This window comes from Monodon monoceros, unplaced genomic scaffold (genome assembly GCF_005190385.1).
Source record: "Monodon monoceros isolate NGI ecotype Baffin Bay Population unplaced genomic scaffold, NGI_Narwhal_1 Super_Scaffold_12, whole genome shotgun sequence".
Classification (NCBI taxonomy): domain Eukaryota; kingdom Metazoa; phylum Chordata; class Mammalia; order Artiodactyla; family Monodontidae; genus Monodon; species Monodon monoceros.
In genome coordinates this window covers 50,263,385-50,290,783 of record NW_021703768.1, presented here as the reverse complement: position 1 = coordinate 50,290,783, position 27,399 = coordinate 50,263,385, and the positions used below count along the sequence as shown (strand labels likewise).

Below are 27,399 nucleotides of genomic sequence, written 5' to 3'. Positions count from 1 at the left end.
AGCTACTGTTAGCTGCCTCTGTCCTATAAAAAAGTAACTTTGTTTTATAAATAAGTTCCACAAATAAGTGATATCATATGATATTTGTCTTTCTCTGTCTGATTTACTTCACTTAGTATGATCTCTAGGTCCATCAATGTTGTTTGTGAATGGCATTATTTCATTCTCTTTTATGGCTGAGTAATGTTAGAAAAAAAATTTTATGGTTACCAAAGGGGCAAAAGGGGTTTTGGATTAAGAGATACACACTACTACACATAAAATAGATAAAAAAAAACAAGGACTTACTGTATAGCACAGGGAACTATATTCAATATCTTGCAATAACCTAAATTTAATGGAAAAGAATCTGAAAAAGAATATATATTCTTTACACCTGAAACTAACACAACATTGTAAATCAACTATACTTCAATAAAAAAAATTGAAAAAGAAAAAGTAACTTTGTGTTGGCTCATATGCCAGTGATTAACTGGCAACACTGAGGTCACCAGGTAACATATGCTTGAGACCACTGCCAAGCCAGCAACTCATATCTGACATGTTCCTTCTAAAATGTGGACTCAGGCAGAGAAATATGCCTATTCATAAAATGGAACCTTCCAGAATATCTCAAAACCTTTTAATTTACAAATTTTATTTCCTCTTCCTACACTTCAGAGAGGGCAGAGAAACAAAACACAGAATGAAAGATATATGATACAATAGAAAGAACATGTTCTTTGAGGGTTCTGACAGATCTGATTTCCAATTTGCCATTTACTGTGTCCCCTTGGTTCTGGTCTTTCTGGGCCTCAATGTCCTTAGTTGTAAACTGCAGTGTCATAAGGATTGAATTCTTGCCACTTGTTATCTCTGCGACCTAGTGCAGATTACTGAGACTCTTTCTGCTTCAGTTTTCTCTTCCATCAAATGAGGATAATGTTACCTGCCATAGTTTATGTGAGAGTTGGATGAAATAAAATTAGTCTTTAGCTTTGGTTCTGACACATAGTTATTTCTAAATAAATGGCAGCTGTTATACTGGTGGCAGTGGTACTTCTGCTGCTGATGTGATAATATGAAGCAGATGGCTCATTAAAGGTCCTCAATAAATGTAAATTTAACTATGGAGTGTGAGTAGGGATATCACTATAAGTAGCTCCCATGTGATTCAGGTTACAATATACATCAGTGGTCATTTTATTTAATTTTTTTTTTTTTTTGAGGAACAAGAGCCCAGTGTTTTTATTTGATCATTTCTTGCATTTGAAGTACTCCTCGATGGCATCCTTGGCCTGAGCCTCTTTGCCACAGCCCTTAACCACCACACAACTGCAACCAACCGCTTTACGGGTTTTCCCTCTCTCTCAGTTTTACAGAGGCCTACCCATCCCCCTAGTTTCTTGTTGTCATCAACCTTAATCAGGTTGATTTGGTGCTCAGCACAAAGGACCTCCACCAACTTGACATACATAGGCTCATCACAGTTGGATGCAAGCACGCAGAGATGGGCTTGACGCTTGTCTAAGGCTTTGGCAGCTTCGCATATTCCACGTGCTAGGCCATCGTGGATGAGGTTGGTCTTCAGCACCTCTTGCAGAGCAGGATTAACGTCCATTACACTTCCAGCAGTAGTGCCTTCCTCGGCCCTGGCGGTGGGTTATGGGTGGAGCCGAATCTTAAGTGCACCCGAGCCTCAGTCTCTGCGCGACTCCACGGCGTTAGTGGTCATTTTAAATAGGAATAGAAATCACCAAAGGACAGCCTTGGGTGGATAAAAGTATATTACTTGCTTTGCCTTGGCTTTCAATGAGGAAACCTAATAAGTTGGATATTTTTTTTAAATACTAAAATAAAATAAAATAAAACTTTGGAATTTAAAAAGTAGTTATGGTAGAGCCAATTTCTTCATCTTCAGTGGTGGTTTCCCAGCTGCTCATAGTGAGGGTCTTCAAAGCAGGCCCAAGGAGCCTCTCTTGGTCTCACCCTAAGAAAACCTCTGTATATGAGATGTAAATGATGTTGGGGATATCCTGAGTAGCTGAGAAAATCAGCAGAGATGACAAGACAAAAACAGATGCCTCCCAACTTCGATTCCAGTGGTTTCAGGAACAGGTGGAGACATCTATGAAAGTCAGAAACACTTTCTTTTGCAACAATTTTCCTCTCTTTACTAGAAAAATAGGTGGTTTCTTGTCTAGTATTGTATTTGTTGCCATGTTGGCACTTTAGAATAGCTAAACCTTATATTCCTTAAAAACAAGGTCATTTAAGAAAGATTTAGGAAGTAGGCAAAGATTGCCTCTTTCCTTCCTTTCCTGAAGTTCAGGTTGTTGGAGCTAGAACTAACCCTCCCTTTTCATCCAAACCTAAGTCCACTACTAATCAGGAGCAGATTTACTAGCTGTTTCTTCTAAAGACTGCTGTTTCTGCACGTACCTAATTTTAGAGGATTCTCAAACGTCCCCTGCCATTGCCTTCCCCACCCTATCATCCTGTGCCTCAGAAAAGATCCAGTAATCTGTATGTCCCCAGGAAATAGGAATTTATTGTGTTTCATCCCCCAGAAGTACCTACTATATTTCCTGGAAAAAAGAATAATTGGTCTTAATGATGTCAATTCTGCTTAATCTTTTATTACATTTCATTAGAATTTGGAAGAGGTAGTTCACATCTCTCTTCCACTGCACCCCTCCCTGCAACCCTTCTAAAGACAGAATTTTAAGCAGGATGGCATCTAGGGAAGAAGGGAAGAAATATACAGTAGAATAAGCCTTTCTCACCACCTCTTTAAGCCGTACCATGGGCACCATGATTTATTCCATCTCTTTATAGGACCTGTGTTGGTTATATGAAAACAAAAACTAAGCACTTCCCTGGTGGTCCAGTGGTTAAGAATCTGCCTTCCAATGCAGGGGACATGGGTTCGAACTCTGGTCAGGGACCTAAGATCCCACATGCTGCAGGGCAACTAAACCTGTGTGCCTCAACTGCTGAACCCACACACTCTAGAGCCCATGTGCCACAACTAGAGAAAAGCCCACTCACCACAATGAAAGATCCCATAGGCCGCAACTAATACCTGACGCAGCCAGATAGATAGAATTGATTTTTTTAATACTTAAAAAAAATAAATTTATTTATTTATTTCTGTATTTATTTTTGGCTACTTTGGGTCTTCGTTGTTGCGTGCAGGCTTTCTCTAGTTGCAGTGAGCGAGGGCTACTCTTCATTGCGGTGTGCAGGCTTCTCATTGCGGTGGCTTCTCTTGTTGCGGAGCATGGGGTCTAGGCACGCAGGCTTCAGTAGTTGTGGCACATGGGCTTCAGTAGTTGTGGCTTGTGGGCTCTAGAATGCAGGCTCAGTAGTTGTGATGCATGGGCTTAATTGCTCTGTGGCACGTGGGATCTTCCAGGCCCAGGACCCGAACCCGTGTCCCCTGCAATGGCAGGTGGATTCTTAACTACTGCACCACCAGGAAAACCCCAGAATTGATTTTTTTAAAAAAAGAAAATAAAAACTATACATAACAACAGCAATGACTATAATTCCGCCAAACAAATTAGTTTCAAACACCCTAATACAAGTTGTTGGATTTGTGAATGGTAAGGAACCTGCAATGGAAACAGGAAAATTTATATCAGACTCAAAATCAGTCTCATATTTAGGATGTGCTTTTTGTTATATATTTCCTGAAAGCGATTCTTCCACGCAGGATGTCAAATTCTTCCATTAACTAACCTGTTGCCTTGCTGAATAGAGGAGTGAAATAAACATTTAGAAGTGTTTATTTTGATTTCCATTGTTAGCACCAAAGTTTCAAGGTTAAGATGCTGCCTTTTATTTTTGTACAATGTTGCTATTAAAGTTGTTGCACTTTCAAAGGTGACTGTGCAGTTGGCCAACTAACTGCTGTGGAGGTATAACTTTTACCAGTTACACTGAGAATTAATACTTTCACACAGAATTTTATTCTAAAGAATATCAATGTTAGAAATGATTTGTAAAACTGTAAATTCATTTGACTGACTTCATTAAAATATTGCTGCCAAACTCTAGATATCATAGAAACAAAATAAAGAAGGATTATTGTCAAAGGTGAAAGTGCCTGGAAAGAGCAAGAAGTATGCAGATACTAGTGTATTATAATAATGTTCCTCAAAGAGAAATGTATTATAAATTTTTTTCCATACCTGGTCCCAAACATGGATTTTTAATGTAGGTTAAGCAAAAGTCATATGCAATAAAACCATTATGATAAGGATTACAACAATAAAAAACATGAAAATAAATGAAAGTCATGTATCATTTATGGTTAAGAATATAATCTTAAAGTGAGAAATTAAGTCTTATAACTGATTAGAAATTGTAGTGTTGAGATTCATGGCAGCCAAAGAAAAGAGGAAATCATTTGCTCAGGAGACACAATTTTACCTAGCATTAAACTCTAAGAGGAACTTAAAATTTTTTCTTTATACAAAGAACATTTAACTAGCTATTGAGCAATGAATTAAATAGCTGTTTTACAAAAGATATGGAAACTATATTCATGTAACTGAGTTTTGCACAAATTTACAACAAAAAAATTGCCAAGAAAATAGTAAAATCATATTTCCATTAAGAGTTTCCACCTGGCTCTAAAACAATGCAATCCACAGGTGCTGTTTTATTTTTATTTTATTTTATTATTTTTTTTTTTGCTACACGCAGGCCTCTCACTGTTGTGGCCTCTCCCGTTGCAGAGCACAGGCTCCAGACGCGCAGGCTCAGCGGCCATGGCTCACGGGCCTAGCCGCTCCGCGGCATGTGGGATCTTCCCGGACCGGGGCACGGACCTGTGTCCCTTGAATCAGCAGGTGGACTCTCAACCACTGCACCACCAGGGAAGCCCCCACAGGTGCTGTTTTAGGTAGCTTAATTGATAACAGGAAAAAAAAGCTCTCAACAAAAGAGGTCACCACTTTACGTTTGAAACAAAAAGTTTAATGGATTATCTGGTAGGCAAGAGAGATCTGTATGAACAGAGCTCAGTATTACTGATCAAAGCAAGTTGCTGATCTTATACAGGGTTTGGGGAAGCAGAGATTTTGGGGACTGTTAGACTTTCAGAACTCGGAATGACTCAGAATTAGTTGATCTTTAGTAGTTATGGAAGTGTCTCTAAAAGTGGAAGCATTTCAAGCGGTAGAAGTGTCTCTAAAAGTCAGTCATAGTGAGGCTATTGCTGATTGCCTGGCCTTCAGCCAAGTGATGATGTTCCCAGTGGGTAGCTTTCAGAAGTGTAGTTAAAGAAGCAAATTTACAGGGATTGATTGACATGGATCATGACCAACTTTTTTGAGTTTGAAGTACAAGAAGTTTTTCTTCTCAGAGCAGAGAATCTAGAAATGGATCATTATTTCTCCCCAACTTAACTTGGATAGGATTTTTAAGAAGTTCATTAGTAGTCAATTTGGATTTTAGTTCTTACTGAGTCCCTGAATAACAGATGTTATATGTTTGAGAGGAAATCAACATAACTTTAGAAACCAGATGTGTAGGTAATAAAGTTAACATATTGTTATAAAAAGTGAAGAATCTACATTGTTACTTTTCTATATGCCAGCAGTGAACAATAGGAATTTGAAATTAAAGATACAAGCATTTGCCTTAGTGCCAAAAAATAATAATACTTGGGCATAAGGGTAAAAAAAGAAGTACAAGGTTTATATTAGGAAACCAAAAAGCTGATAAAAGAAATTAAACAAAAAAATCTACACAAGTGGAGAGATATTCCATGTTCATGGATAGAAAAAGTCAATATTTTTAGAATTTCAGATCTTCCCAACTTGATTTATAGAGTCAACAGAATCCCAATCAAAATCAACCCCTTATATAGCTACTAGGAAAATTAAAAGACAAAAGTAGTAAAATCATCTATATCCACAATAAGTAGTTAAAGGAAACAAAAAAATGTAAAATATGATATCAGAACATTAAATATACAGGAAGGGGAGTAAAAATGCAGGGTTGTTAAAATACCTTCAAACTAAAGAAATCAGCAACTTTAATCATGTATATAACGGTAACACAAACCAAAAATCTGCAATAGATACCCATGCAAAAAGAGAAAGGAATCCAAATATAACACTAAAAATAGTCAGCAAATCATAAGGGGGTAGAGAGTAAAAGAAGAAGAAAAGAACAACTGCAAAAACAACCAAAAAAATGGAAATAAGTACATACTTATCAATAATTACTTTAAATGTAAATGAACCAAATGTTCCAATCAAAAGACACTGAATGGCTGAATGAATACAAAAACAAGGTCCACATGTATGCCACCTACAGAGGATTCACTTCAGATCTAAAGACACACACACACTGAAAGTGAGGGGATGGAAAAAGTATAAATGGGAAATAGAAAGAAAACCATGATAGCAATTTAATATCAGATGAAATAGACTTTAAAATGAAGACTGTAATAAGAGACAAAGAAAGACATTATAAAATGATCAGGGGAGCAATCCAAGAACATATATCAATTGTAAATATATACGCACCCAACAAAGGAGCACCTAAACACATAAAACAAATATTAACAGACATAAAGGCAGAAAGTGACAGTAAAACAATAATGGTAGAGGACTTTAACACCCCACTTACATCAATGGACAGATGATCCAGCGAGAAAATGCTGGCCTTAAATGACATTAGACCAGCTGTACTTAACAGATATAGAGAGAGAACATTCCATACAAAGCAGCAAAACACACATTCGTTTCAAGTGCACATGGAACATTCTCCAGCGTAGATCACATGCCAGACCACAAAACAGGTATCAATAAATTTAAGAGGATTGAAATCATATCAAGAACCTTTTCTGACCACAACACTATGAGAATAGATATCAACTGCAAGAAAAAAAATAGCAAAAGACACAAACACGTGGAGGCTAAACTATATGCTACTAAACAGGCAATGGGTTACTTAAGAAATCAAAAAATACATGGAGACAAAAGAAAAGGAAAACCCAACGATCCAAAGTCTATGGGACAGGAGGAGACCTTCAAGATGGTGGAGGAATAAGACATGGAGGTCACCTTCCTCCCAACAAATACATCACAAATACATCTACATGTGGAACAACTTCTAGAGAACACGTACTGAATGCTGGCAGAAGACCTCAGACTTCCCAAAAGGCAAGAAACTCCCCCACATACCTGGGTAGGGCAAAAGAAAAAAGAAAAGACAAAAGAATAGAGGTGGGGCCTGCACCTCTGGGAGGGAGCTGCGAAGGAGGAAAAGCTTCCACACATTATGAAGCCCCTTCACTGGTGGAGACAGGGGGTGGGCGGGGGCAGGGGGAAGCTTCGGAGCCACAGAGGAGAGCATAGCAACAGGGGTGTAGAAGCCAATGTGGAGAGATTCCCGCACAGAGGATCGGTACTGACCAGCACTCACCAGCCTGAGAGGCTTGTTTGCTCACCTGCCAGGGCAGGTGGGGACTGGGAGCTGAGGCTCCAGCTTCGGAGGTCAGATCCCAGGGAGAGGACTGGGGTTGGCTGTGTGAACACAGCCTGAAGGGGGCTAGTGCGCCACAGCTAGCCAAGAGGGAGTCCAGGAAAAAGTCTGGAACTGCCTAAGAGGCAAGAGACCATTGTTTCGGGGTATGCTTGGAGAGGGGATTCAGAGCACTGCCTAAACGAGCTCCAGAGACCAGAGATGGGGATGAAACACTTAGGCTGCTGCTGCAGCCACCAAGAAGCCTGTGTGCAAGCACAGGTCACTATCCACACCTCCCCTCCTAGCAGCCTGTGCAGCCCATCACTGCCTGGGTCCCGTGAAACAGGGACAAATTCTCCGGGAGAACACCTGGCATGCCTCATGCTGTTACAACATCACACGAGCCTCTGCCGCCAGAGGCTTGCCCCACATTCCATAACCCTCCCTCCCACCAGCCTGAGTGAGCCAGAGCCCCCTAATCAGCTGCCACTTTAACCCTGTCCTGTCTGAGTGAAGAGCAGATGCCATCAGGCAAGCTACATGCAGAGGTGGGGCCAAATCCAAAGCTGAACACCAGGAGCTGTGTGAACAAAGAAGAGAAAAGGAAGTCTCTCCCAGCAGCCTAAGGAGCAGTGGATTAAATCTTCACAATCAACTTGATGTACCCTACATCTCTGGAATACCTGAATAGAGAACAAATCATCCCAAAATTGAGGTGGTTTACTTTGAGGGCAACGGTAGACTTGGGGCTTGTTTTCTGAATCTAATTTGTTTCTGGTTTTATGTTTATCTTAGTTTAGTATTTAGAGTTTATTATCATTGGTAGATTTGTTTACTGATTTGGTTGCTCTCTTCCTTTTCATTTTTTTATATATAGTTATATATTTTTTTTCCTTTTTCTCTTTTTGTGAGTGTGCATGTGTATGCTTCTTTGTGTGATTTTGTCTGTATAGCTTTGCTTTTACATTTGTCCTAACGTTCTGCTTATACTTTTTTTTTGGGGGGGGGTATAGCTTTTAGCACTTGTTATGATTGGTGGATTTCTTTTTTGGTTTGGTGGCTCTCTTCTTTCTTTCTTTCTTTTTTTCTTTTTTTAATTACTTTTTAATATTTTTTAATTTTTAATAACTTTTTTATTTTAATAACTTGTATTTTATTTTTTCTTTCTTTCTCCCATTTCTTTTCAGTGGTGTGGCTAACGGGGTCTTGGTGCTCCAGCCGGGTGTCAGGCCTGTGCCTCTGAGGTGGGAGAGCCGAGTTCAGGACACTGGTCCACCAGAGACCTCCTGGCTCCACGTAATATCAAATGGTGAAAGCTCTCCCAGAGATCTCCATCTCAATGCCAACACCCAACTCCACTCAACGACGAGCAAGTTACGGTGCTGAACACCCTATGCCAAACAACTAGCAAGACAGGAACACAACCACACCCATTAGCAGAGAGGTTGGCTAAAATCATAATAAAGTCACAGGCACACCAAAACACACCACTGGACGTGATTCTGCCCACCAGAAAGACAAGATCCAAACTCATCCACCAGAACACAGGGACCAGTCCCCTCCACAAGGAAGCCTACACAACCCACTGAACCAACCTTAGGCATTGGGGGCAGATACCAACAACAACAGGAACTACGAGCCTGCAGCCTTCAAAAAGAAGACCTTAAACACAGTAACTTAAAATGAGAAGACAAAGAAATACACAGGAGATGAAGGGGCAAGGTAAAAACCCATCAGACCAAACAAATGAAGAGGAAATAGGCAGTCTATATGAAAAAGAATTCAGAATAATGATAATAAAGATGATCCAAAATCCTGGAAATAGAATGGAGAAAACACAAGAAACGTTTAACAAGGACTTAGAAGAACTAAAGAGCAAACAAACAAGGATGAACAACACAATAAATGGATTTAAAAATAATCTAGAAGGAATCAATAGCAGAATAACTGAGGAAGAAGAACAGAGAAGTGACCTGGAAGATAAAATAGTGGAAATAACTACCACAGAGCAGAATAAAGAATAAAGAATGAAAAGAATTGACAACAACAGTCTCAGAGACTTCTGGAACAACACTAAATGCACCAATATTCGAATTATAGTGTTCCCAGAAGAAGAGAAAAAGAAAGGAACTGAGAAAATATTTGAAGAGATTATAGTTGAAAATTACCTTAATATGTGAAAGGAAATAATCAAGTCCAGGAAGTGCAGAGATAAATCCAGGAGAAACACGCCAAGACACATATTAATCAAACTATCAAAAATTAAATACAAAGAAAAAAATATTAAAAGCAGCAAGGGAAAAACAACAAATAACATACAAGGGAATCCCAGTAAGGTTAACAGCTGATCTTTCAGCAGAAACTCTGCAAGCCAGAAGGGAGTCACAGGACATATTTAAAGTGATGAAAGGGAAGACTCTACAACCAAGATTACTCTACCCGGCAAGGATCTCATTCAGATTCAACAGAGAAATTAAAACCTTTACAGACAAGCAAAAGTTAAGAGAACTCAGCAATACCAAACCACCTTTACAACAAATGCTAAAGGAACTTTTAGGCAGGAAACACAATAGAAGGAAAAGAACTACAATAACAAACGCAAAACAATTAAGAAAATGGTAATAGGAACATATATATCAATAACTACCTTAAATGTAAATGGATTAAATGCTCCCACCAAAAGACATAGACTGGCTGAATGGAAACAAAACCAAGGCCCATATACATGCTATCTACAAGAGACCCACTTCAGACCTAGGGACACATACAAACTGAAAGTGAGGGGATGGAAAAAGATATTCCATGCAAATTGAAATCAAAAGAAAGCTGGAGTAGCAATTCTCATATCAGACAAAATAGACTTTAAAATAAAGACTATTACAAGAGGCAAAGAAGGATACTACATAATGATCAAGGGATAAATCCAAGAAGAAGATATAACAATTGTAAATATTTATGCACCCAACACAGGAGCACCTCAATACATAAGGCAAATGCTAACAGCCATAAAAGGGGAAATCGACAGTAACACAATCATAGTAGGGGACTTTAACACCCCACTTTCACCCATGGACAGATCATCCAAAATGAAAATAAATAAGGAAACACAAGCTTTAAATGATACATTAAACAAGATGGACTTAATTGATATTTATAGGACATTCCATCCAAAAACAACAGAATACACATTATTCTCAAGTGCTCATGGAACATTCTCCAGGATAGATCATATCTTGGGTCACAAATCTAGCCTTGGTAAATTTCAAAAAGAAAATTGAAATCATATCAAGTACCTTTTCCGACCACAATGCTATGAGACTAGATATCAATTACAGGAAAAAATATGTAAAAAATACAAATACATGCAGGCTAAACAATACAATACTAAATAACCAAGAGATCACTGAAGAAATCAAAGAGGTAATCAGAAAATACCTAGAAACAAATGACAATGAAAACATGATGAACCAAAATCTATGGGATGCAGCAAAAGCAGTTCTAAGAGGGAAGTTTAAAGCAATACAATCCTACCTCAAGAAACAAGAAACATCTCAAATAAAGAACCTAAACATACACCTAAAGCAATTAGAGAAAGAAGAAAAAAAAACAAAAACAAAGTCAGCAGAAGGAAAGAAATCATGAAGGTCAGATCAGAAATAAATGAAAAAGAAATGAAGGAAACAATAGCAAAGATCATTAAAACTAAAACCTGGTTCTTTGAGAAGATAAACAAAATTGAGAAAGAATTAGCCAGACTCATCAAGAAAAAAAGGAAGAAGACTCAAGTCAATAGAATTAGAAATAAACAATAAGTAACAACTGATACTGCAGAAATACAAAGGATCATGAGAGATTACTACAAGCAACTATATGCCAATAAAATGGACAACCTGGAAGAAATGGACAAATTCTTAGAAAGGTATAACCTTCCAAGACTGAACCAGGAAGAAATAGAAAATATGAACAGACCAATCACAAGTAATGAAATTGAAAGTGTGATTAAAAATCTTCCAACAAACAAAAGTCCAGGACCAGATGGCTTCACAGGTGAATTTTATCAACATATAGAGAAGAGATAACACCCATCCCTCTCAAACTCTTCCAAAAAATTGCAGAGGAAGGAACACTCCCAAACTCATTCTATGAGGCCACCATCACCTGGATACCAAACCAGACAAAGATACTACAAAAAAAAAAAAAACTACAGACCAATATCACTGATGAATATAGATGCAAAAATCCTCAACAAAATACTAGCAAACAGAATCCAACAATACATTAAAAGGATCATACACCAAGATCAAGTGGAATTTATCCCAAGGATGCAAGGATTCTTCAATATACGCAAATCAATCAATGTGATACACCATATTAACAAATTGAAGAATAAAAGCCATATCATCATCTCAATAGATGCAGAAAAAGTTTTGACAAAATTCAACACCCACTTATGATAAAAACTCTCTAGAAAGTGGGCATAGAGGGAACCTACCTCAATATAATAAAGGCCATATACGACAAACCCGCAGCAAATATTCTTCTCAATGGTTAAAAACTGAAAGCATTTCCACTAAGATCAGGAACAAGACAAGGATGTCCACTCTGGCCACTATTATTCAACATAGTTTTGGAAGTCCTAGTCATGGCAAACAGAGAATAAAAAGAAATAAAAGGAATACAAAACAACAACAAAAAAACAAACAACCCAATCCAAAAATGGGCAGAAGACCTAAATAGACATTTCTCCAAAGAAGATATACTGATTGCCAACAAACACATGAAAAGATGCTCAACATCACTAATCATTAGAGAAATGCAAATCAAACTACAATGTGGTATCATGTGACACCACTCAGAATGGCCATCATGAAAAAGTCTACAAAGAATAAATGCTGGAGAGGGCGTGGAGAAAAGGGAACACTCTTGCACTGTTGGTGGGAATGTAAATTGATACAGCCACTATGGACAACAGTATGGAGGTTCCTTAAAAAACTAAAAATAGAACTACCATATGACCCAGCAATCCCACTACTGGGCATATACCCTGAGAAAACCATAATTGAAAAAGAGTCATGTACCACAATGTCCATTGCAGCTCTATTTACAATAGCCAGGACATGGAAGCAATGTAAGTGTCCATCAACAGATGAATGGATGAAGAAAATGTGGTGCATATATACAATGGAATATTACTCAGCCTTAAAAAAAATGAAATTGAGTTATTTGTAGTGAGGTGGATGGATCTAGAGTCTGTCACACAGAGTGAAGTAAGTCAGAAAGAGAAAAACAAATATCATATGCTAACACATATATACAGAATCTTAAAAAAAAATGATTCTGATGAACACTGGGGCAGGACAGGAATAAAGACGTAGACGTAGAGAATGGACTTGAGGACATGGGGAGGGGCAAGGGGAAGCTGGGACAAAGTGAGAGAGTGGCATGGACATATATACACTACCAAATGTAAAATAGAAAGCTAGTGGGAAGCAGCCACATTGCACAGGGAGATCAGCTCGGTGCCTTGTGTCCACCTAAATGGGTGGGATAGGGAGGGTGGGAGGGAGATGCAAGAGGGAGGAGATATGGAGATATATGTATATGTATACCTGATTCACTTTGTTATAAAGCATAAACCAACACACCATTGTAACGCAATTATACTCCAATAAAGATGTTAAAAAGAAAAAAAACTACATCTATGGGACACTGCAAAATCAGTTTTAAGAGGGAAGTTTAAAGCGATACAAGCATACCTGAGTAAAAAAGAAAAATCTTAAATAAACAAACTAACCTTACACCTAAAAAATAGAAATGATCAATGAAACTAAAGCTGGTTCTTTGAAAAGATAAAGTCAATAAACCGTTAGCCAGACTCATCAAGAGAGAGGGTTCTTATGAATAAAATCAGAAATGAAAAAGGAAAAGTAACAACTAACAGCACAGATATACAAAGGGTCAGAAAATATCACTATGAATAATTATACACTAATAAAATGAACAACCTAGAAGAAGTGGAGTCATTCCTAGAAATGAACAATCTCCCAAGACTGAATCAGGAATGAGTAGAAAATATGGACAGACCAATTACCAGTAATGAAATTAAATCAATAATTTTAAAACTCCCAAGCAGCGAAAGTCCAGGACCAGATGACTTCAAAGGTGAATCCTACCAAACATTTAAAGAAGAGTTAAAACTTATCCTTCTCAAACTATCCCAAAAAATTGCAGAGGAAGGAATACTTCTGAACTCATTCTATGAGGCCAGCATCACCCTGATATTAAAATCAAACAAAGACATCATAAAAAAAGAAAATTTCAGGCCAATATCGCTGATGAACATAGGTGCAAAAATCCTAAACAACATATTAGCAAATCAATTCCAACAGTACATTAAAAGGATCATACACCATGATCAAGTGGAATTTATCCCAGGGATGCAAGGATTTTTCAACATTCACAAATCAATCAATATGATACACCATATTAACAAACTGAAGAATAAAAACCATACAATCATTGCAATAGATGCAGAAAAAGATTTTGACAAAATTCGACATCCATTCATGATAAAAACTCTCGACAAATTGGGTACAGAAGGAACGTACCTAACATAATAAAGGCCATGTATGACAAGCCCACAGCTAACATCATACTCAATGGTAAAAAGTTGACATTATTTCCTCTAAGATCAGGAACAAGACAAGGATGCCCACTCCCACCACTTTTATCCAACATAGTATTGAAAATCCTAGATGCAGAAATCACACAAGAAAAAGAAATAAAAAGCATCCAAATTAGAAAGGAAGAACTAAAACTGTCATTTTTTGCAGATGACATGGTACTGTACATAGAAAATCCTAAAGACACCACCAAAACCTACTAGAACTCATCAATGAATTTTGTAAAGTTGCAGGATACAAAGTTAATATATAGAAATTCTTTGTGTTTCTATACACTAAGAACAAACAATCAGAAAGAGAAATTAAGAAAACAATCACATTTATAATTGCAGCAAAAAGAATAAAATACTTAGAAACAAATCTAACTAAGGAGGGCAAAGATCTATACTCAGAAAACTTTATGACAAAAAAAAAATTGAAGATGGCACAAGTAAATGAAAAGATATACCATGCTTTTAGGTTGGAAGAATTAATATTGTTAAAATTACCATATTACCCAAGGTAATCTATAGACACAATTCAACTCTTCTCAAAATAACAATGGCATTTTTCACAGAACTAGAACAAATAATTCTAAAGTTTGCATGGAAACACAAAAGACCCTGAATAGCCAAAGCAATCTTGAGAAAGAAAAACAAAATTGGAAGAATCAGGCTCCCTGACTTCAGACTATACTACAAAGCTACATTAATCAGAACCAGTACAAAAACATGCACATAGGTCAATGGAACAGAATAGAAAACCCTGAAATAAAGTCATATTTATATGGGCAATTAATCTACAACAAAGGAGGCAGGAATATACAAAGGGGAAAAGACAGCCTCTCCAATAAGTGATATCAAGAAAATTGGACAGCTACATGCAAAGAATCAAACTGGACTACTCTCTCATACCATGCACAAAAATAAATTCAAAATGGATTAAACATTTAAATATACGACCTGAAACCATAAAAGTTTTAAAAGGAAACAGGCAGTACACTCTTTAACATTGTTCTTAGTAATATTTGTTTGGATATGTCTCCTCAGGCAAGGGAAACAAAAGCAAAAATAAACAAATGGAACTAAATCAAGTTAAAAACCTTTTGCACAGTGAAGGAAACTATCAACAAAATGAAAAGACCACCTACTGAATAGAGAAGATATTTGCAAATAATATACACAATAAAGGGTTAATATTCAAAATATACAAAGAACGTATACAATTCAACACCAAACAAAGAAACAACATGATTAAAAAATGGTCAGAGGACCATAATAGACGTTTTTCCAAAGAAGACATACAATGGCCAACAGGCACATGAAAAGATGCTCAGCAACACTAATCATCAGGAAAATGCAAGTCAAAACCACAGTGAGATATCACCTCATACCTATCAGAATGGCCATTAACAAAAAGACAACAAATTACAAGTGTTGACAAGGATGTGGAGAAAAGGGAACACTCATGCACTGTTGGTGGGAATGTAAATTGGTGCAGCCACTATGGAAAACAGTACAGAGGTACCTCAAAAAATTAAAAATAGATCTACCATATAACCCAGCAATTCAATATTATATATATATATATAAAATATTACTATATGTATTCTATGTATATAGAGAGAATATTAATATTACTCAGCCATAAAAAGATAATTATTACCATTTGCAAAAACATGGATGGACCTAGAGGGTATTGTGCTGAGTGAAATAAGTAAGGCAAAGACAAATATTACATGATTTCACTTATATGTGGAATCTAAAAAAAAACCAAATGGACAAATATAACAAAATAGAATCATAGATAAAGAGAACAAACGGTGGTTGTCAGAGGGGAGAGGGTGAGGGGAGGAGAGAAATATCTAAGGGAGATTAAGAGGTACAAACTTTTGATTACAAAATAAATGTGTCAAGATACAATGTAGGGAATATAGTCAATAATAATATAATATATTTGTATGGTGACAGATGGTAACTAGACTTAACACAGTGATTATTTTGAAATGTATAAAAATATTGAATCACTATGTTGTGTGCCAGGAGCCAACATAGTGTTGTAGGTCAGTTATACTTCAAAAACAAACAAATAAACAAAGAACTCATAGAAAAGGAGATCAGATCTGTGGTTACCAGAGGCAGAGGGTGGGGGTAGGGGAAATTGGATGAAGGTGGTCAAAAGAAAAAAACTTCCAGTTATAAGATAAATAAGTACTAGGGATCTAATGTACAACATGATAAAGATAATTGATTATATTTCAATTACATGTGAAATTTGCTAAGAGAGTAAATCCTAAAAGTTCACATCACAAGGAAAAAACCTTTTTTCTATTTTTTTAATTTGATATCTATATGAATGATGGTCACTAAAGTTATTGTAGTAATAGCTTCAGGATGGTGTAAGTCAAATCATTTTGCTGTACACCCTAAACTTATACAGTGCTGTATATCAATTATATCTCAATATCTCAACAAAACAGGAACTAAAAAAAAAACTTCTACTCTGTGAAAGGCACTGTTAAAAGAATTAAAAGACAAGTAACAGACTGGGAGAAAAATATTGTAAGATACATTATTTGACAAAGGATCCTAAAATATGAAAAGAACTCTTAAAATTCAACCATATGGAAACAAAAAACCTAATCTAAGAAATGGACAAAAGATATGAACAGACATCTCACCAAAGAGTATGTACCAATGGCCAACAAGCATATGAAAAGATGTTCAATATCATAAGTCATTAGGGAAATGCAAATTAAAACTACAACATGAATGCCAATCCATGTTTGGATTTGGTTAAAATCCAAAATACTGACAACATCAAATTCTGGTGAGGCTGCGGAGCACCAGGAACTCTAATTTATTGCTTGTGAATATAAAATGATACAGCCCATTTGGAAGACAGTTGGGCAGTTTCTTACAAAACTAAACATACTCTTACCATATGATATTGCAATCACTCTCCTTGGTATTTACACAAAAACCTACACCCAGATGTTTACAGCAACTCTATTTATAACAGCCAAAACTTGGAAGAAAGCAAGATGTCCTTCAGTAAGTAAACGGATAAACTGTATACATTAATACAATGGAATATTATTCAGCAGTAAAAAGAAATGAGCTATCAAATCACAAAAAGACATTAATTAGATCATTAAATGCATATCACTAAGTGAAAGATGACAATCTTTAGAGGCTACATACTGGATTATCTCAACTTTATGACATACTGGAAAATGCAGACCTATGGAGACAGTTTAAAGATCAGTCGTGCCCAGGGGCTTGGGGGAAGGGCAGGAGGGATGAATAGGTGGAGCACAGGAGATTTTCAGGGCAGTGAAACTATTCTGTATGATACTGTAATGTTGGATACACTACATTATGCATTTGTCAAAATCTATCTAGCTGTATAACACAAAGCATGAACCCTATTGTAAACTATGGACTTTAGTTTACAAACTATTAACATAGTTTAATACTATGTTATTAAACTATGTTAATAACACTGTATATATCAATAATAGTCAATTGTAACAAATGTACCACACTAATGCAGGATGTTAATAATAGGAGAAACTGGGGAAGGAGAGAGTATGTGCTAACTCTCTGTAATTTCAGATCAATTTTTCTGTAAGTCTAAAATTGCTCTAAAATATAAAGTCTATTAATTAAAAAAGAAGTGAAGAATCTAACTTGACTTCTTGCCCAAAGAAAAGGCATTCTATCCCTGCAAGGAAACAAGCTACATGAGTCAAAAGGTCAACAAGTAAGACAAAGCTCTTCTCAGGAAGCAGATTTAGATTTGCTAATATGGTCAAAACCACATAATCTAAGCCTCTAAATTATATTTTAAAAAGCCAATAGGACTCTGAGAATAGGAGACTTACCCTTGGTTCTCCTACGTGTTCAGCATGTCAACAAACTACTTTATCCTAAAGCCTTTGCCTTATATCTACCCTCAAGAACTGGGTAAGGGTGTGTGTTGAAGGAAAGGTCGACCTTGTAAACCACCAGAGATGAAGCAACACTGGGCACATGGCATGCTGGAATATCCTGTCAGGGAGATAGGAAAAAGCAGGGACTGGTGTAAGATTGAGGCTAAGGATGAAATCACTGGGCAGAGAGTACCCTAGTAAAAATTATAAAGTCCCAGATAGTACAAGAAAAGACTAAGCTGGATATTGATACACAAACGGTAGAATAATGTTTTGGGCATCATATGGGGACATAGACTTCTCAATAACAGAAGTGGTCAAGTCAGGTGGGGACCAGAAACCCAGCTCAATTCAGGGAGAGGCTTACTGTGAGAGGAAAGGAGTTGGGGCTCTATTCCTACATACTGGAGTTCTAAGGACAGGCTCAAGACCCATTAGGACCCAGACTAGAAACTAGTTGCCATGGCTTTGGCAGTGTGTCCATCACATGAGTGGAAATGGCGATTGTGGATCCAAGCTCATCAGTTGCTAGGCTTCCCTCCCTCCCTCCAGTTTCACTAGGCATTTTTTGGATATTCCAGACCACAGTCTGGTGGGGAAAAAAGTCCATGATACTCTACAACATTTTGTTCTCAATGGTTTTGAAATTAAGTGGAACTGAGCCTGCAAGTAACAGACCTCTAGTATATCCTGCAGGTTGAGCAGAGGTAGTCATTTTCTGAAATACCTGACAGGAAGAGTAAGTTCTGAAGTGTTGAAGTGTTTGCTAGAGAGTACCTAACTGTGTGGGACTTCTGCATGGGCAAAAGGTCAGCCCAAGAGCACTGGGAAAGATGGCTCTGCAAAGACTGGAAGGCTGGAAAAAAGGAAGTTATACACCAAGAGACTTCTCTTTAATGTCATCTCTCCCAACATACACTTTCAATTGTTTGCAGACATCCTGACTCTTTTCCTAATGGAACCTGGGATCCCAAGATGTTGGGATCCTGAGATCTCGATATCCATTGTTCTCCTGAATCTCAGTTATTCCAACCTCCCTTCTCAACTACCAAAGCCAGTTCAGAAGGGAGAGTTCAAGGTACATGCTAAACAGGGGCTAAAAGGAGTGTGTGCATGTGTGTATCTGACAAAACATGCATCTCTAACTGAGTATGATCATGTTTTTAAATCATGAATGACTAGAATAGGAAACATAAAACAGCCATTATGTCTTGACAGGTCATTTCCAGGCCACAGGAAGCATTAAAACTAGCGGTTTCAGGTGCCAATCAAGGAGCTTCCCTCCAGAGATGACACATATCAATCAGATTGATGAGTTTTCACAATCATGATATTTTACAGGACCAAAAGCTCACTAAATTATAGATGTATTTCTTCATTCAATTCTATATAAATATTCCCCAAACCAGTGTTAGTGCCTTTCCATGGAGAGCAATCAATAGGTGCTTACTTGATTGAATCGAAATGAATTATTTAATTGAATTGGTTCATACAAAGTAAATGCTCAATTAATTTATTTTTTGTATTGATTTAAGGACATCTTCATCTTCAGAACTGACTGTTAGCAATTAAACCAGTCTCTGCACAGCCTTTAATGGGATTACTGCTCCACAAGTTTGACAGTTGTGCCTGTACTAATCAGGAACAAAGCCTTGATATTCAGGTGATTGAATAAGTGATCAATTATTCAGGTAATAAGTGATAAGTTAGGTCAAAAGAGAGGTGATAGAATCTTTGTATCTTTCCATTCATTTGTCAACAAATATTTTTTTAGCACCTACAATGTGGCTTATAATTTCATTTCTCCATTGTTAACACAGTTCCTATCAAATTTTTGATATTTTATAAATTGTTGCCAAATGAAGTTATACAAACATTTGTAATTGACTTAGGTCAAAATCATTTTAGTGATTCCCTTATAAGGTTAGGAAAGCATTTAAACAAAGAAAGGGCACTTCAGAACATTATAGGCTAATTCGTTAGCAGATTATGTTAATGCTATTGCCTACAGCTATTCCAGTGGAGTAATTTTTGGTAATTGTGCTTGCATACAACAAAGTAAAAAAATTATTGAAATGTAGAAATCAATTAAAGTTTCAGAAAAGCACTAGAAGCCTTTTATATTTTATAGACCATGTAATGCAAAATTAGTTCAGCACTAAATTATTCATGTTCTATATAACTCTTCACTGAAATACCAAAAAATCTCACCTTGGATACATTTTAATGAGCATTTTCTAATTTAAAAAAATAAAAATATTATCAAAGGCACCAAGTGTATGCTGTGCTAATAAGATGCCGCCACATACAAGGATACCGCAGTTAATGAAACTCTGGACACAAAGGTTATTTTTAATAGTAAAGAAAATTGACTAAGTCAAATAAACAACAGTCCTTTTAAATCATGAAAAAGCACTTTGGCATAGTTCATGTGTCTCAGGCCCAGAGACATTCATAAGATGCATCTACGTATAGTTGTACCTGACATAATTACACACACACACACCAACACGCACAGTGTTACAGGTGTGCCAAGCAGAGAAAAACTGGGACGTTTCCAGGGTTCTCATCTTTTCTTTCCCAAAGGAGGTACCCCTCCCCATCACCTTGCATGAATTCTCTAGCTCCTTAAACGCCTACTAGTTAGGTATAACCATATTACTGAGTTCTAGACACTGGAATAAATACCAATGGAAATATTTGCCACTTCAAGACCTGGCCCCTAAAAACACCCACATATGTTCCTCACTGCCTTTTTCCCTTTTATGGCTAGTTGAAATAGAGATGACCCTCCCACCCCTGCAGAGACCATGGAAGCTACATATTAAAGATGGCAAAGCCTCCATCAACCAAGTCCTTGGAGAGCTACATGCAAGAAGGCCACCATGCCAACCTAGGCAAACACCCAGTGCTCTTAGCAAGAAATAAATCTCTTTCGGTTTGACACTGTACACATTGGGATCTATCTGTTATAACAGTTAACCTCAGCTACCAACATGTAGAGATGTAAATCTAGTCATGCCTCTAGATTTTTTCATAATGGCCATTCTGACCGGCGTGAGGCGATACCTCATTGTAGTTTTGATTTGCGTTTCTCTAATAATTAGCGAGGTTGAGCATCTTTTCATGTGCCTCTTGGCCATGTGTATGTCTTCCTTGGTGAAATGTCTGTTTAGGTCTTCTGCCCATTTTTTAATTGGATTGTTTGTTCTTTTGATATTGAGCTCCAAGAGTTGTTTGTATATTTTAGAGATTAATCCTTTGTTATTTCATTTGCAAATATTTTCTCCCATTCTGAGGGTTTTCTTTTTGTCTTGTTTATGGTTTCCTTTGCTGTGCAAAAGCTTTTAAGTTAAGGAAGTCCCATTTGTTTATTTTTGTTTTTATTTCCATTACTCTAGGAGGTGGGTCAAAAAAGATCTTGCTGTGGTTTATGTAAAAGAGTGTTTTTCCTCTGTTTTCCTCTAAGAGTTTTATACTGTCTGGTCTTACATTTAGGTCTTTAATCCATTTGGAATTTAAAGGTGTGGTGAAAAGGGAACCCTCCTGCAGTGTTGGTGGGAATGCAAATTGATACAACCACTATGGACAACAGTATGGAGGTTTCTTAAAAAACTAAAACTAGAACTACCATATGACCCAGCAATCCCACTATTGGGCATATACCCTGAGAAAACCATAATTCAAGAAGAGACATGTACCATAATGTTCATTGCAGCTCTATTTACAATAGCCAGGACATGGAACCAACCTAAATGTCTGTCGACAGACGAATGGATAAAGATGTGGCACATATATACAATGGAATATTACTCACCCATAAAAAGAAATGAAATTGAGGTATTTGTAGTGAGATGGATGGACCTAGAGTCTGTCATACAGAGTGAAGTAAGTCAGAAAGAGAAAAACAAATACCGTATGCTAACACATATATATGGAATCTAAAGGGAGGGATGGTTCTGATGAACCTAGTGGCAGGACAGGAATAAAGATGCAGATGTAGAGAATGGACTTGAGGACACAGGGTGAGAGGGGGAAGCTGGGGCAAAGTGAGAGTAGCGTCGACATATATACACTACCGAATGTAAAAGAGTTAGCTAGTGGGAAGCAGCCGCACAGCACAGGGAGATCAGCTCGGTGCTTTGCGATGCCCTAGAGGGGTGGGATAGGGAGGGTGGGAGGGGGGCTCAAGAGGGAGGGGATATGGGGACATATGTAGGCATATGGCTGATTCACTTTGGTGTACAACAGAAGCTAACACAGTATTGTGAAGCAATTATATCCCAATAAAGATCTATTAAAAATAATAACAATAAAAATAAATAAATAAATAAAGCTAGTCATGTCCACCCGTGTTTAGTGTTCTCTGGGTCTGCTTCCTTAGAGGGAATATTCAAAGAGCTAAAACAGCTCTAGCTACTTGAGATGTTTTTCCCCTGAGCTCTGCAAGTGGATGAACTTATGCCAGATTTAACCTGGATTTTCCCATTGTCAAGTCTAAATACTCCATCTAGACCTCCTCCCCTACATCTTCCCCATTTTCCCTGTCTAAACACAGACCAGTCCTCTTTACTCCCATTTCCAATTTAAGCCTGTCTTTTTTTCTGCCCTAGGACTTATAGGTACACTTTATACTTTTGACACTTTGGCCATAATTTTCATTATTACCAACAATGTTTTATTTGCCTCATACAACCTGAACAACTGGTAATGTTATATAAAATACTTTTCACCACTTTTGAGCTTGTCTGAAGGAAAATAAGACACTCCTTCTACCTCAGAGTGTGTCCCTGAGTTACACAGTAAGGTAAGTAAAGAAATAAAGTGCAGTGTGCAGCTCTACTGAGAGGAGGGAGTAAGGAGTGGTAGGGGTTAGACAGGGAATCCAGTTGGTTCACTAGCATGACCACTTATCAGCATTCCCTGTTTAGTGATACTTTCATGGTTCTTCTGCTCTCATACATTCTTAAAGATGATAAGCTAACTCAACTAAGCTTTATCAAATAAAAATGTATAGAATATATATTATATGCTGAAAATTATATTAAGGGTCAAAGAGAATACCAAGAAGTAGAGGCAGAGTCCTTTCCCACTAAAAGCATATGGCCTAATTAGAGACACAAGATATACACATTTATGTTACAAGACAGTGAGTGTATGATTAAGTGCCAAAATATATCACGCAGATAATACAGGCCTGAGGTGGGTCAAAGATGGAGGAGATTGGTGTGAAGTGCATCTGTCAAGAGACATTTCAGGAAGTTATAGGAAAGGGATGAAACTTGAACCAGATCTGATTTCTCTTTTCCTGTACCCTAAGTGGTTTATTTTTGCCTCTACTCTATTCAACAGCATGCATAATTTGATAAAGTTCCAGGAACTAGAAAGTCTCCCCTCTGTTGACAGATATAGTTTACCTAAAAATGAGGATGTCAGAGACTCAGAGGGTATGAGCTCTACCTGGCTCTTGTCTTCATTATGAGTTCTCCTCTGGGCAAAAGCTATAAAAGACCACAGCACTTACATATCTGAAACATAATGAAATGACATGTTTTTAAAAGGTCAAGATGCCAGAATGCAACATAACTATTGTGTTAAACTCATATTTTTAAAAATCAGCAACCTTAAAGTCTTTGCAGAAAATTACAATTAAATATTAGATAGAATGACATTAAAAACCCTTGAAAAACGTTATGAAAAATGGCATTCTAACAAAATCCAACCCCACCAGAGGTCTAAGGTAAAATTTCTTTCTCTAGCGTCTTCCATTCTCAAAGAATTCCCTTTTGGGTTATAAAGTCTGACTTAGCACAATATTTTAGATCCATAACAGCTCAAAGAGTCAAATATAAGGAACCAGGTGGAACTGTAGGTATTACAATCTTTAGCTTACAATTACCCATCTATTTGGACTCTACCAAAGTACTTGACTTTGAAAGTATTTCATTTGGTTGGCTGCTTTTAACTCTGAAGTCTTTCTAGTGGAGCCTGACTCCCCTGTAGGACTTTTTGAGAGGCAAAAAGTGACATTTAGAATGCCGTCAACACACTCAGTTTGTGACATATTAGTTGTCAAACCGAAAGCTTGGAGGTTGACCTCTTCAATGGTTTACCAAAAAAAATAGATTATCAAAAACAAATCAAGGACAATGTATATTTTTAAAAGTTTCAGGTTTTAAGTCAAACATTCATCATATTTTAGTTATTATTATTGGTGTTATGTTGTTAATATACTGAAGATTATTTAGTTCTTCATTTAAAATTAAATTACACAAAACTATGCCCCATCTCTACTAATATCCCAAAATATCTCACCCCTTTGCTCCTTCTTGCTGGCACACACATCCCGATAAACTCCTACTTCTAATTCAAGAGTCAGCTAAAAGCATCACCTCCTTTGGGGAGGCTTTCCTAGTCCCTCAGTCAAAATGAGACAGTCTAATATTTGTAGTCACCTGATATTTTGCATATTCCTTCATTTTAAAAATCTTTTTTCATTATATTCGTGCATTTTTCCACTAGGATTCCTTGAAGGGAAGGATTGTTTTTTATTCATCTTTGCTTTATGGTATCTGGTAAATGGTTAGCATTCAGCAGGAATTTAATAAACATTTTTAAAGAAATATATAAATGAAGGGAACTAAATTCTTAAGTAAGGAGGTCTGTTTTTTAAAGCATGCACTACATTATACAAAAGGACAAGAAGGTAGTTAACCACTACAAAGTGCAGAATTTATGCAAGTTGTTATAATAAAAATTAGTATTAAGTATATTATTTATAACAGAATCTACAATATAAACCCACAACCAACTTGGTTAATTTAAATCATATAATTAAATGAAAGGATAAATGAGTATTTAATAAACAAATAAGAAAAGTGGTTGGTGAGTGATGTGAGCAGAAGGCTTGTACACTGCTACTATAAAAAAGAATATGTATTTACATTATCAAATAATTTTCTGGAAAAATGTAATGAAAATGTTTCCCCTATGAATCTAAGTAACTGATCATTAAACTATAACACTCTGAGCTCTGATACATGTTCCTTTTTAGCACTGATCTAAATCTATGCCTGATCTGATTCATGACAACTATGCAGCTAAGGTTAAGACCAAGACCTGAAAGTGTAAAAGTGCTTATTGGATTCTTTCTCATTCCTGAGAATGATGAAAGTGACAAAAGCACACTGCATTGCAGAATGTACTTCCCAGCATTTTCTAAATCTTAAAATCTTATTTCTAAATTAGATAGGTAGGTGCATAAGTTGTGTAGCCTTGCCACTAGTTTGTCACCTAGAAGAAATAAAATGCTGCTACTGTCACTATTTCTTCCTGGTGCTCTCTTGTTCTGTTCTCATAATACATTTTCTCAGGGGCAATGCATTCTTTCACAATAGACCATGGGCTAGAAGTATCAAAGTGTCTGAGAAATTATTGTTCCCATTGCTCAGTAACACCATATACTGCATCTGAATTCAAATAATCCCAACATAGATCAAAATATTCATTTCTAATCCCACATTTTTCCTTAATAAAAATACATCAAAGATTGGAAAAGACATAAAACACTACCACAAGTTTATGGTGATTTGGCTATAAAGAGCTTCACAGAACTCGTTCTGCCAACTTGTGGTAGCTCCATCCCACATACTTTTATCCTCTTGCAAGGAAAAAACCATGGACCCTGCCTAGTTCTACTGACTTACAAAGAAAACACCATGGACATAACACAACAAACAAGAAGAGGAAGATGCTGAAGGCCGGAAAGAAGGCAGCAGATTCTAGGGACCTTAGGACCTAAGCAACAACATGGCAGTGAGTCCCCTGGGTTTCCTTAGTGCCTCTTCATATATCCCAGATAGGACACTGAGCCCCCAACTCAGAACTACTAACACACACAGATTTTTTAAAAAGCTCCAAGAAAAACCTGTTTATACTACACTGTTTTCTACATCCAGTTGCTTATCCTAGAAAAGACATATGTATATTCACGTTTGAAGAACAGCTGACACTCAGAAAACATCACCAAGAACACAGAAGTCAGATCTTTACCTCCTACAGGAGAAACAATTATAAAGTATGTTTCTGTGTAGATCAGTGGTTCCCAAACTCTGGCTTTAATCACAATCTCCTAGAGGACTGGTTGAAATAAATTGCTGGAATTCAGCCCCGAAGTTTCTAACTCAGTAGATCTGGAGTGGGGTCCAAGAATTTACACTTCTGAAAAGTTAATACCAGCATAACACCAAAGGCAATACCAGTGATACCAATCTGAACTGTGCAATGCCCAACTTAACTGTAATGTTAATACTCTCGCATTTAAGCCAAAATCCCAGCTACAAATGTACTGCTAATGGAGAATAATATTCTGTGTGTATCATGCACTGAAGACATAATCTTCCAAGTGGATAATACTGTTTGCCTGGAAGGTAGAGAATATTTCCACTGTCTATCATTTTGAGAAGAGTTAGGTTTGGGAGCAGGAAATGGGCGACAGAAGGCAAGCTTTAGAATATAAAACACAGTGAGGCAGCGGGATATTTCCCTGCTTGGGTACCATGGCTGTTGGAGTCTGAATACAAGAAGTATAGAGATGAAGCCCTAAAGTCATGGAAATTAGTCTTCTTTGGAAAGCTGAGGGATTAGTACCACAATATGGGGAAAAGAAACAACAGCAGACATTATGCAGTTAGATAGTTGATTCCTATGTAGAAAAAGAAGACAGTGGTTTTGGATCTGTGAAGTAACAGCAATACATAGCTGATCCTGTCTCACCACTTCTGGGACAATGAGGAAACATGGAAGTAACTTATAAGAGAGCTGAAATATGTGGACACTAAAGATCCCATAATGTGGAGAGCTTTGGGGCACTCTTAGCCAAGCTTAGCACCAAAGGATTATCTATCCTCAAAGAACCATCGTAGTCTCCGCAGGAATCTGGATCATCTAGGCTTCATAACATCAGTGATTCCATACTAATTGCATGACAGAGCAAGACTAAATGCAAAAGTCACACCACGTGGCAATAGATTTCATGGCAGTAGACTGGAAAACCCCAGGGTTCTTTCTTGTTGGTGTAAAAATGTGAACTGCTTTGGGGTTGTGTGAGATTGTGAAGTTTTTGGGCAAATTAAGGGTAGGGGGAACCCCAAGAGGGAGATTCTAGATTTCCTGATAAAGAAGGAAGTTGGGTACTGAAGTGATTAATTGAAAAAATTAAGGAGATGTGACCAAATTGGTCTTCTGAATCAGTGGAGCATTTCATACCAATTACATGGTTGTTGTTCAGTTCCCTGTAGCTGGTTGGCTCATTGGTTAAATCATGATGCTAGGAAA

The 27,399-nt window shown here is 37.1% G+C and overlaps 1 pseudogene; it reads right to left on the bottom strand.

Moving 5' to 3' along the window:
* Positions 1-1,018: 1,018 nt before the first annotated feature.
* Positions 1,019-27,399, bottom strand: part of LOC114892082 — an 89,664-nt pseudogene continuing 63,283 nt past the window's right edge.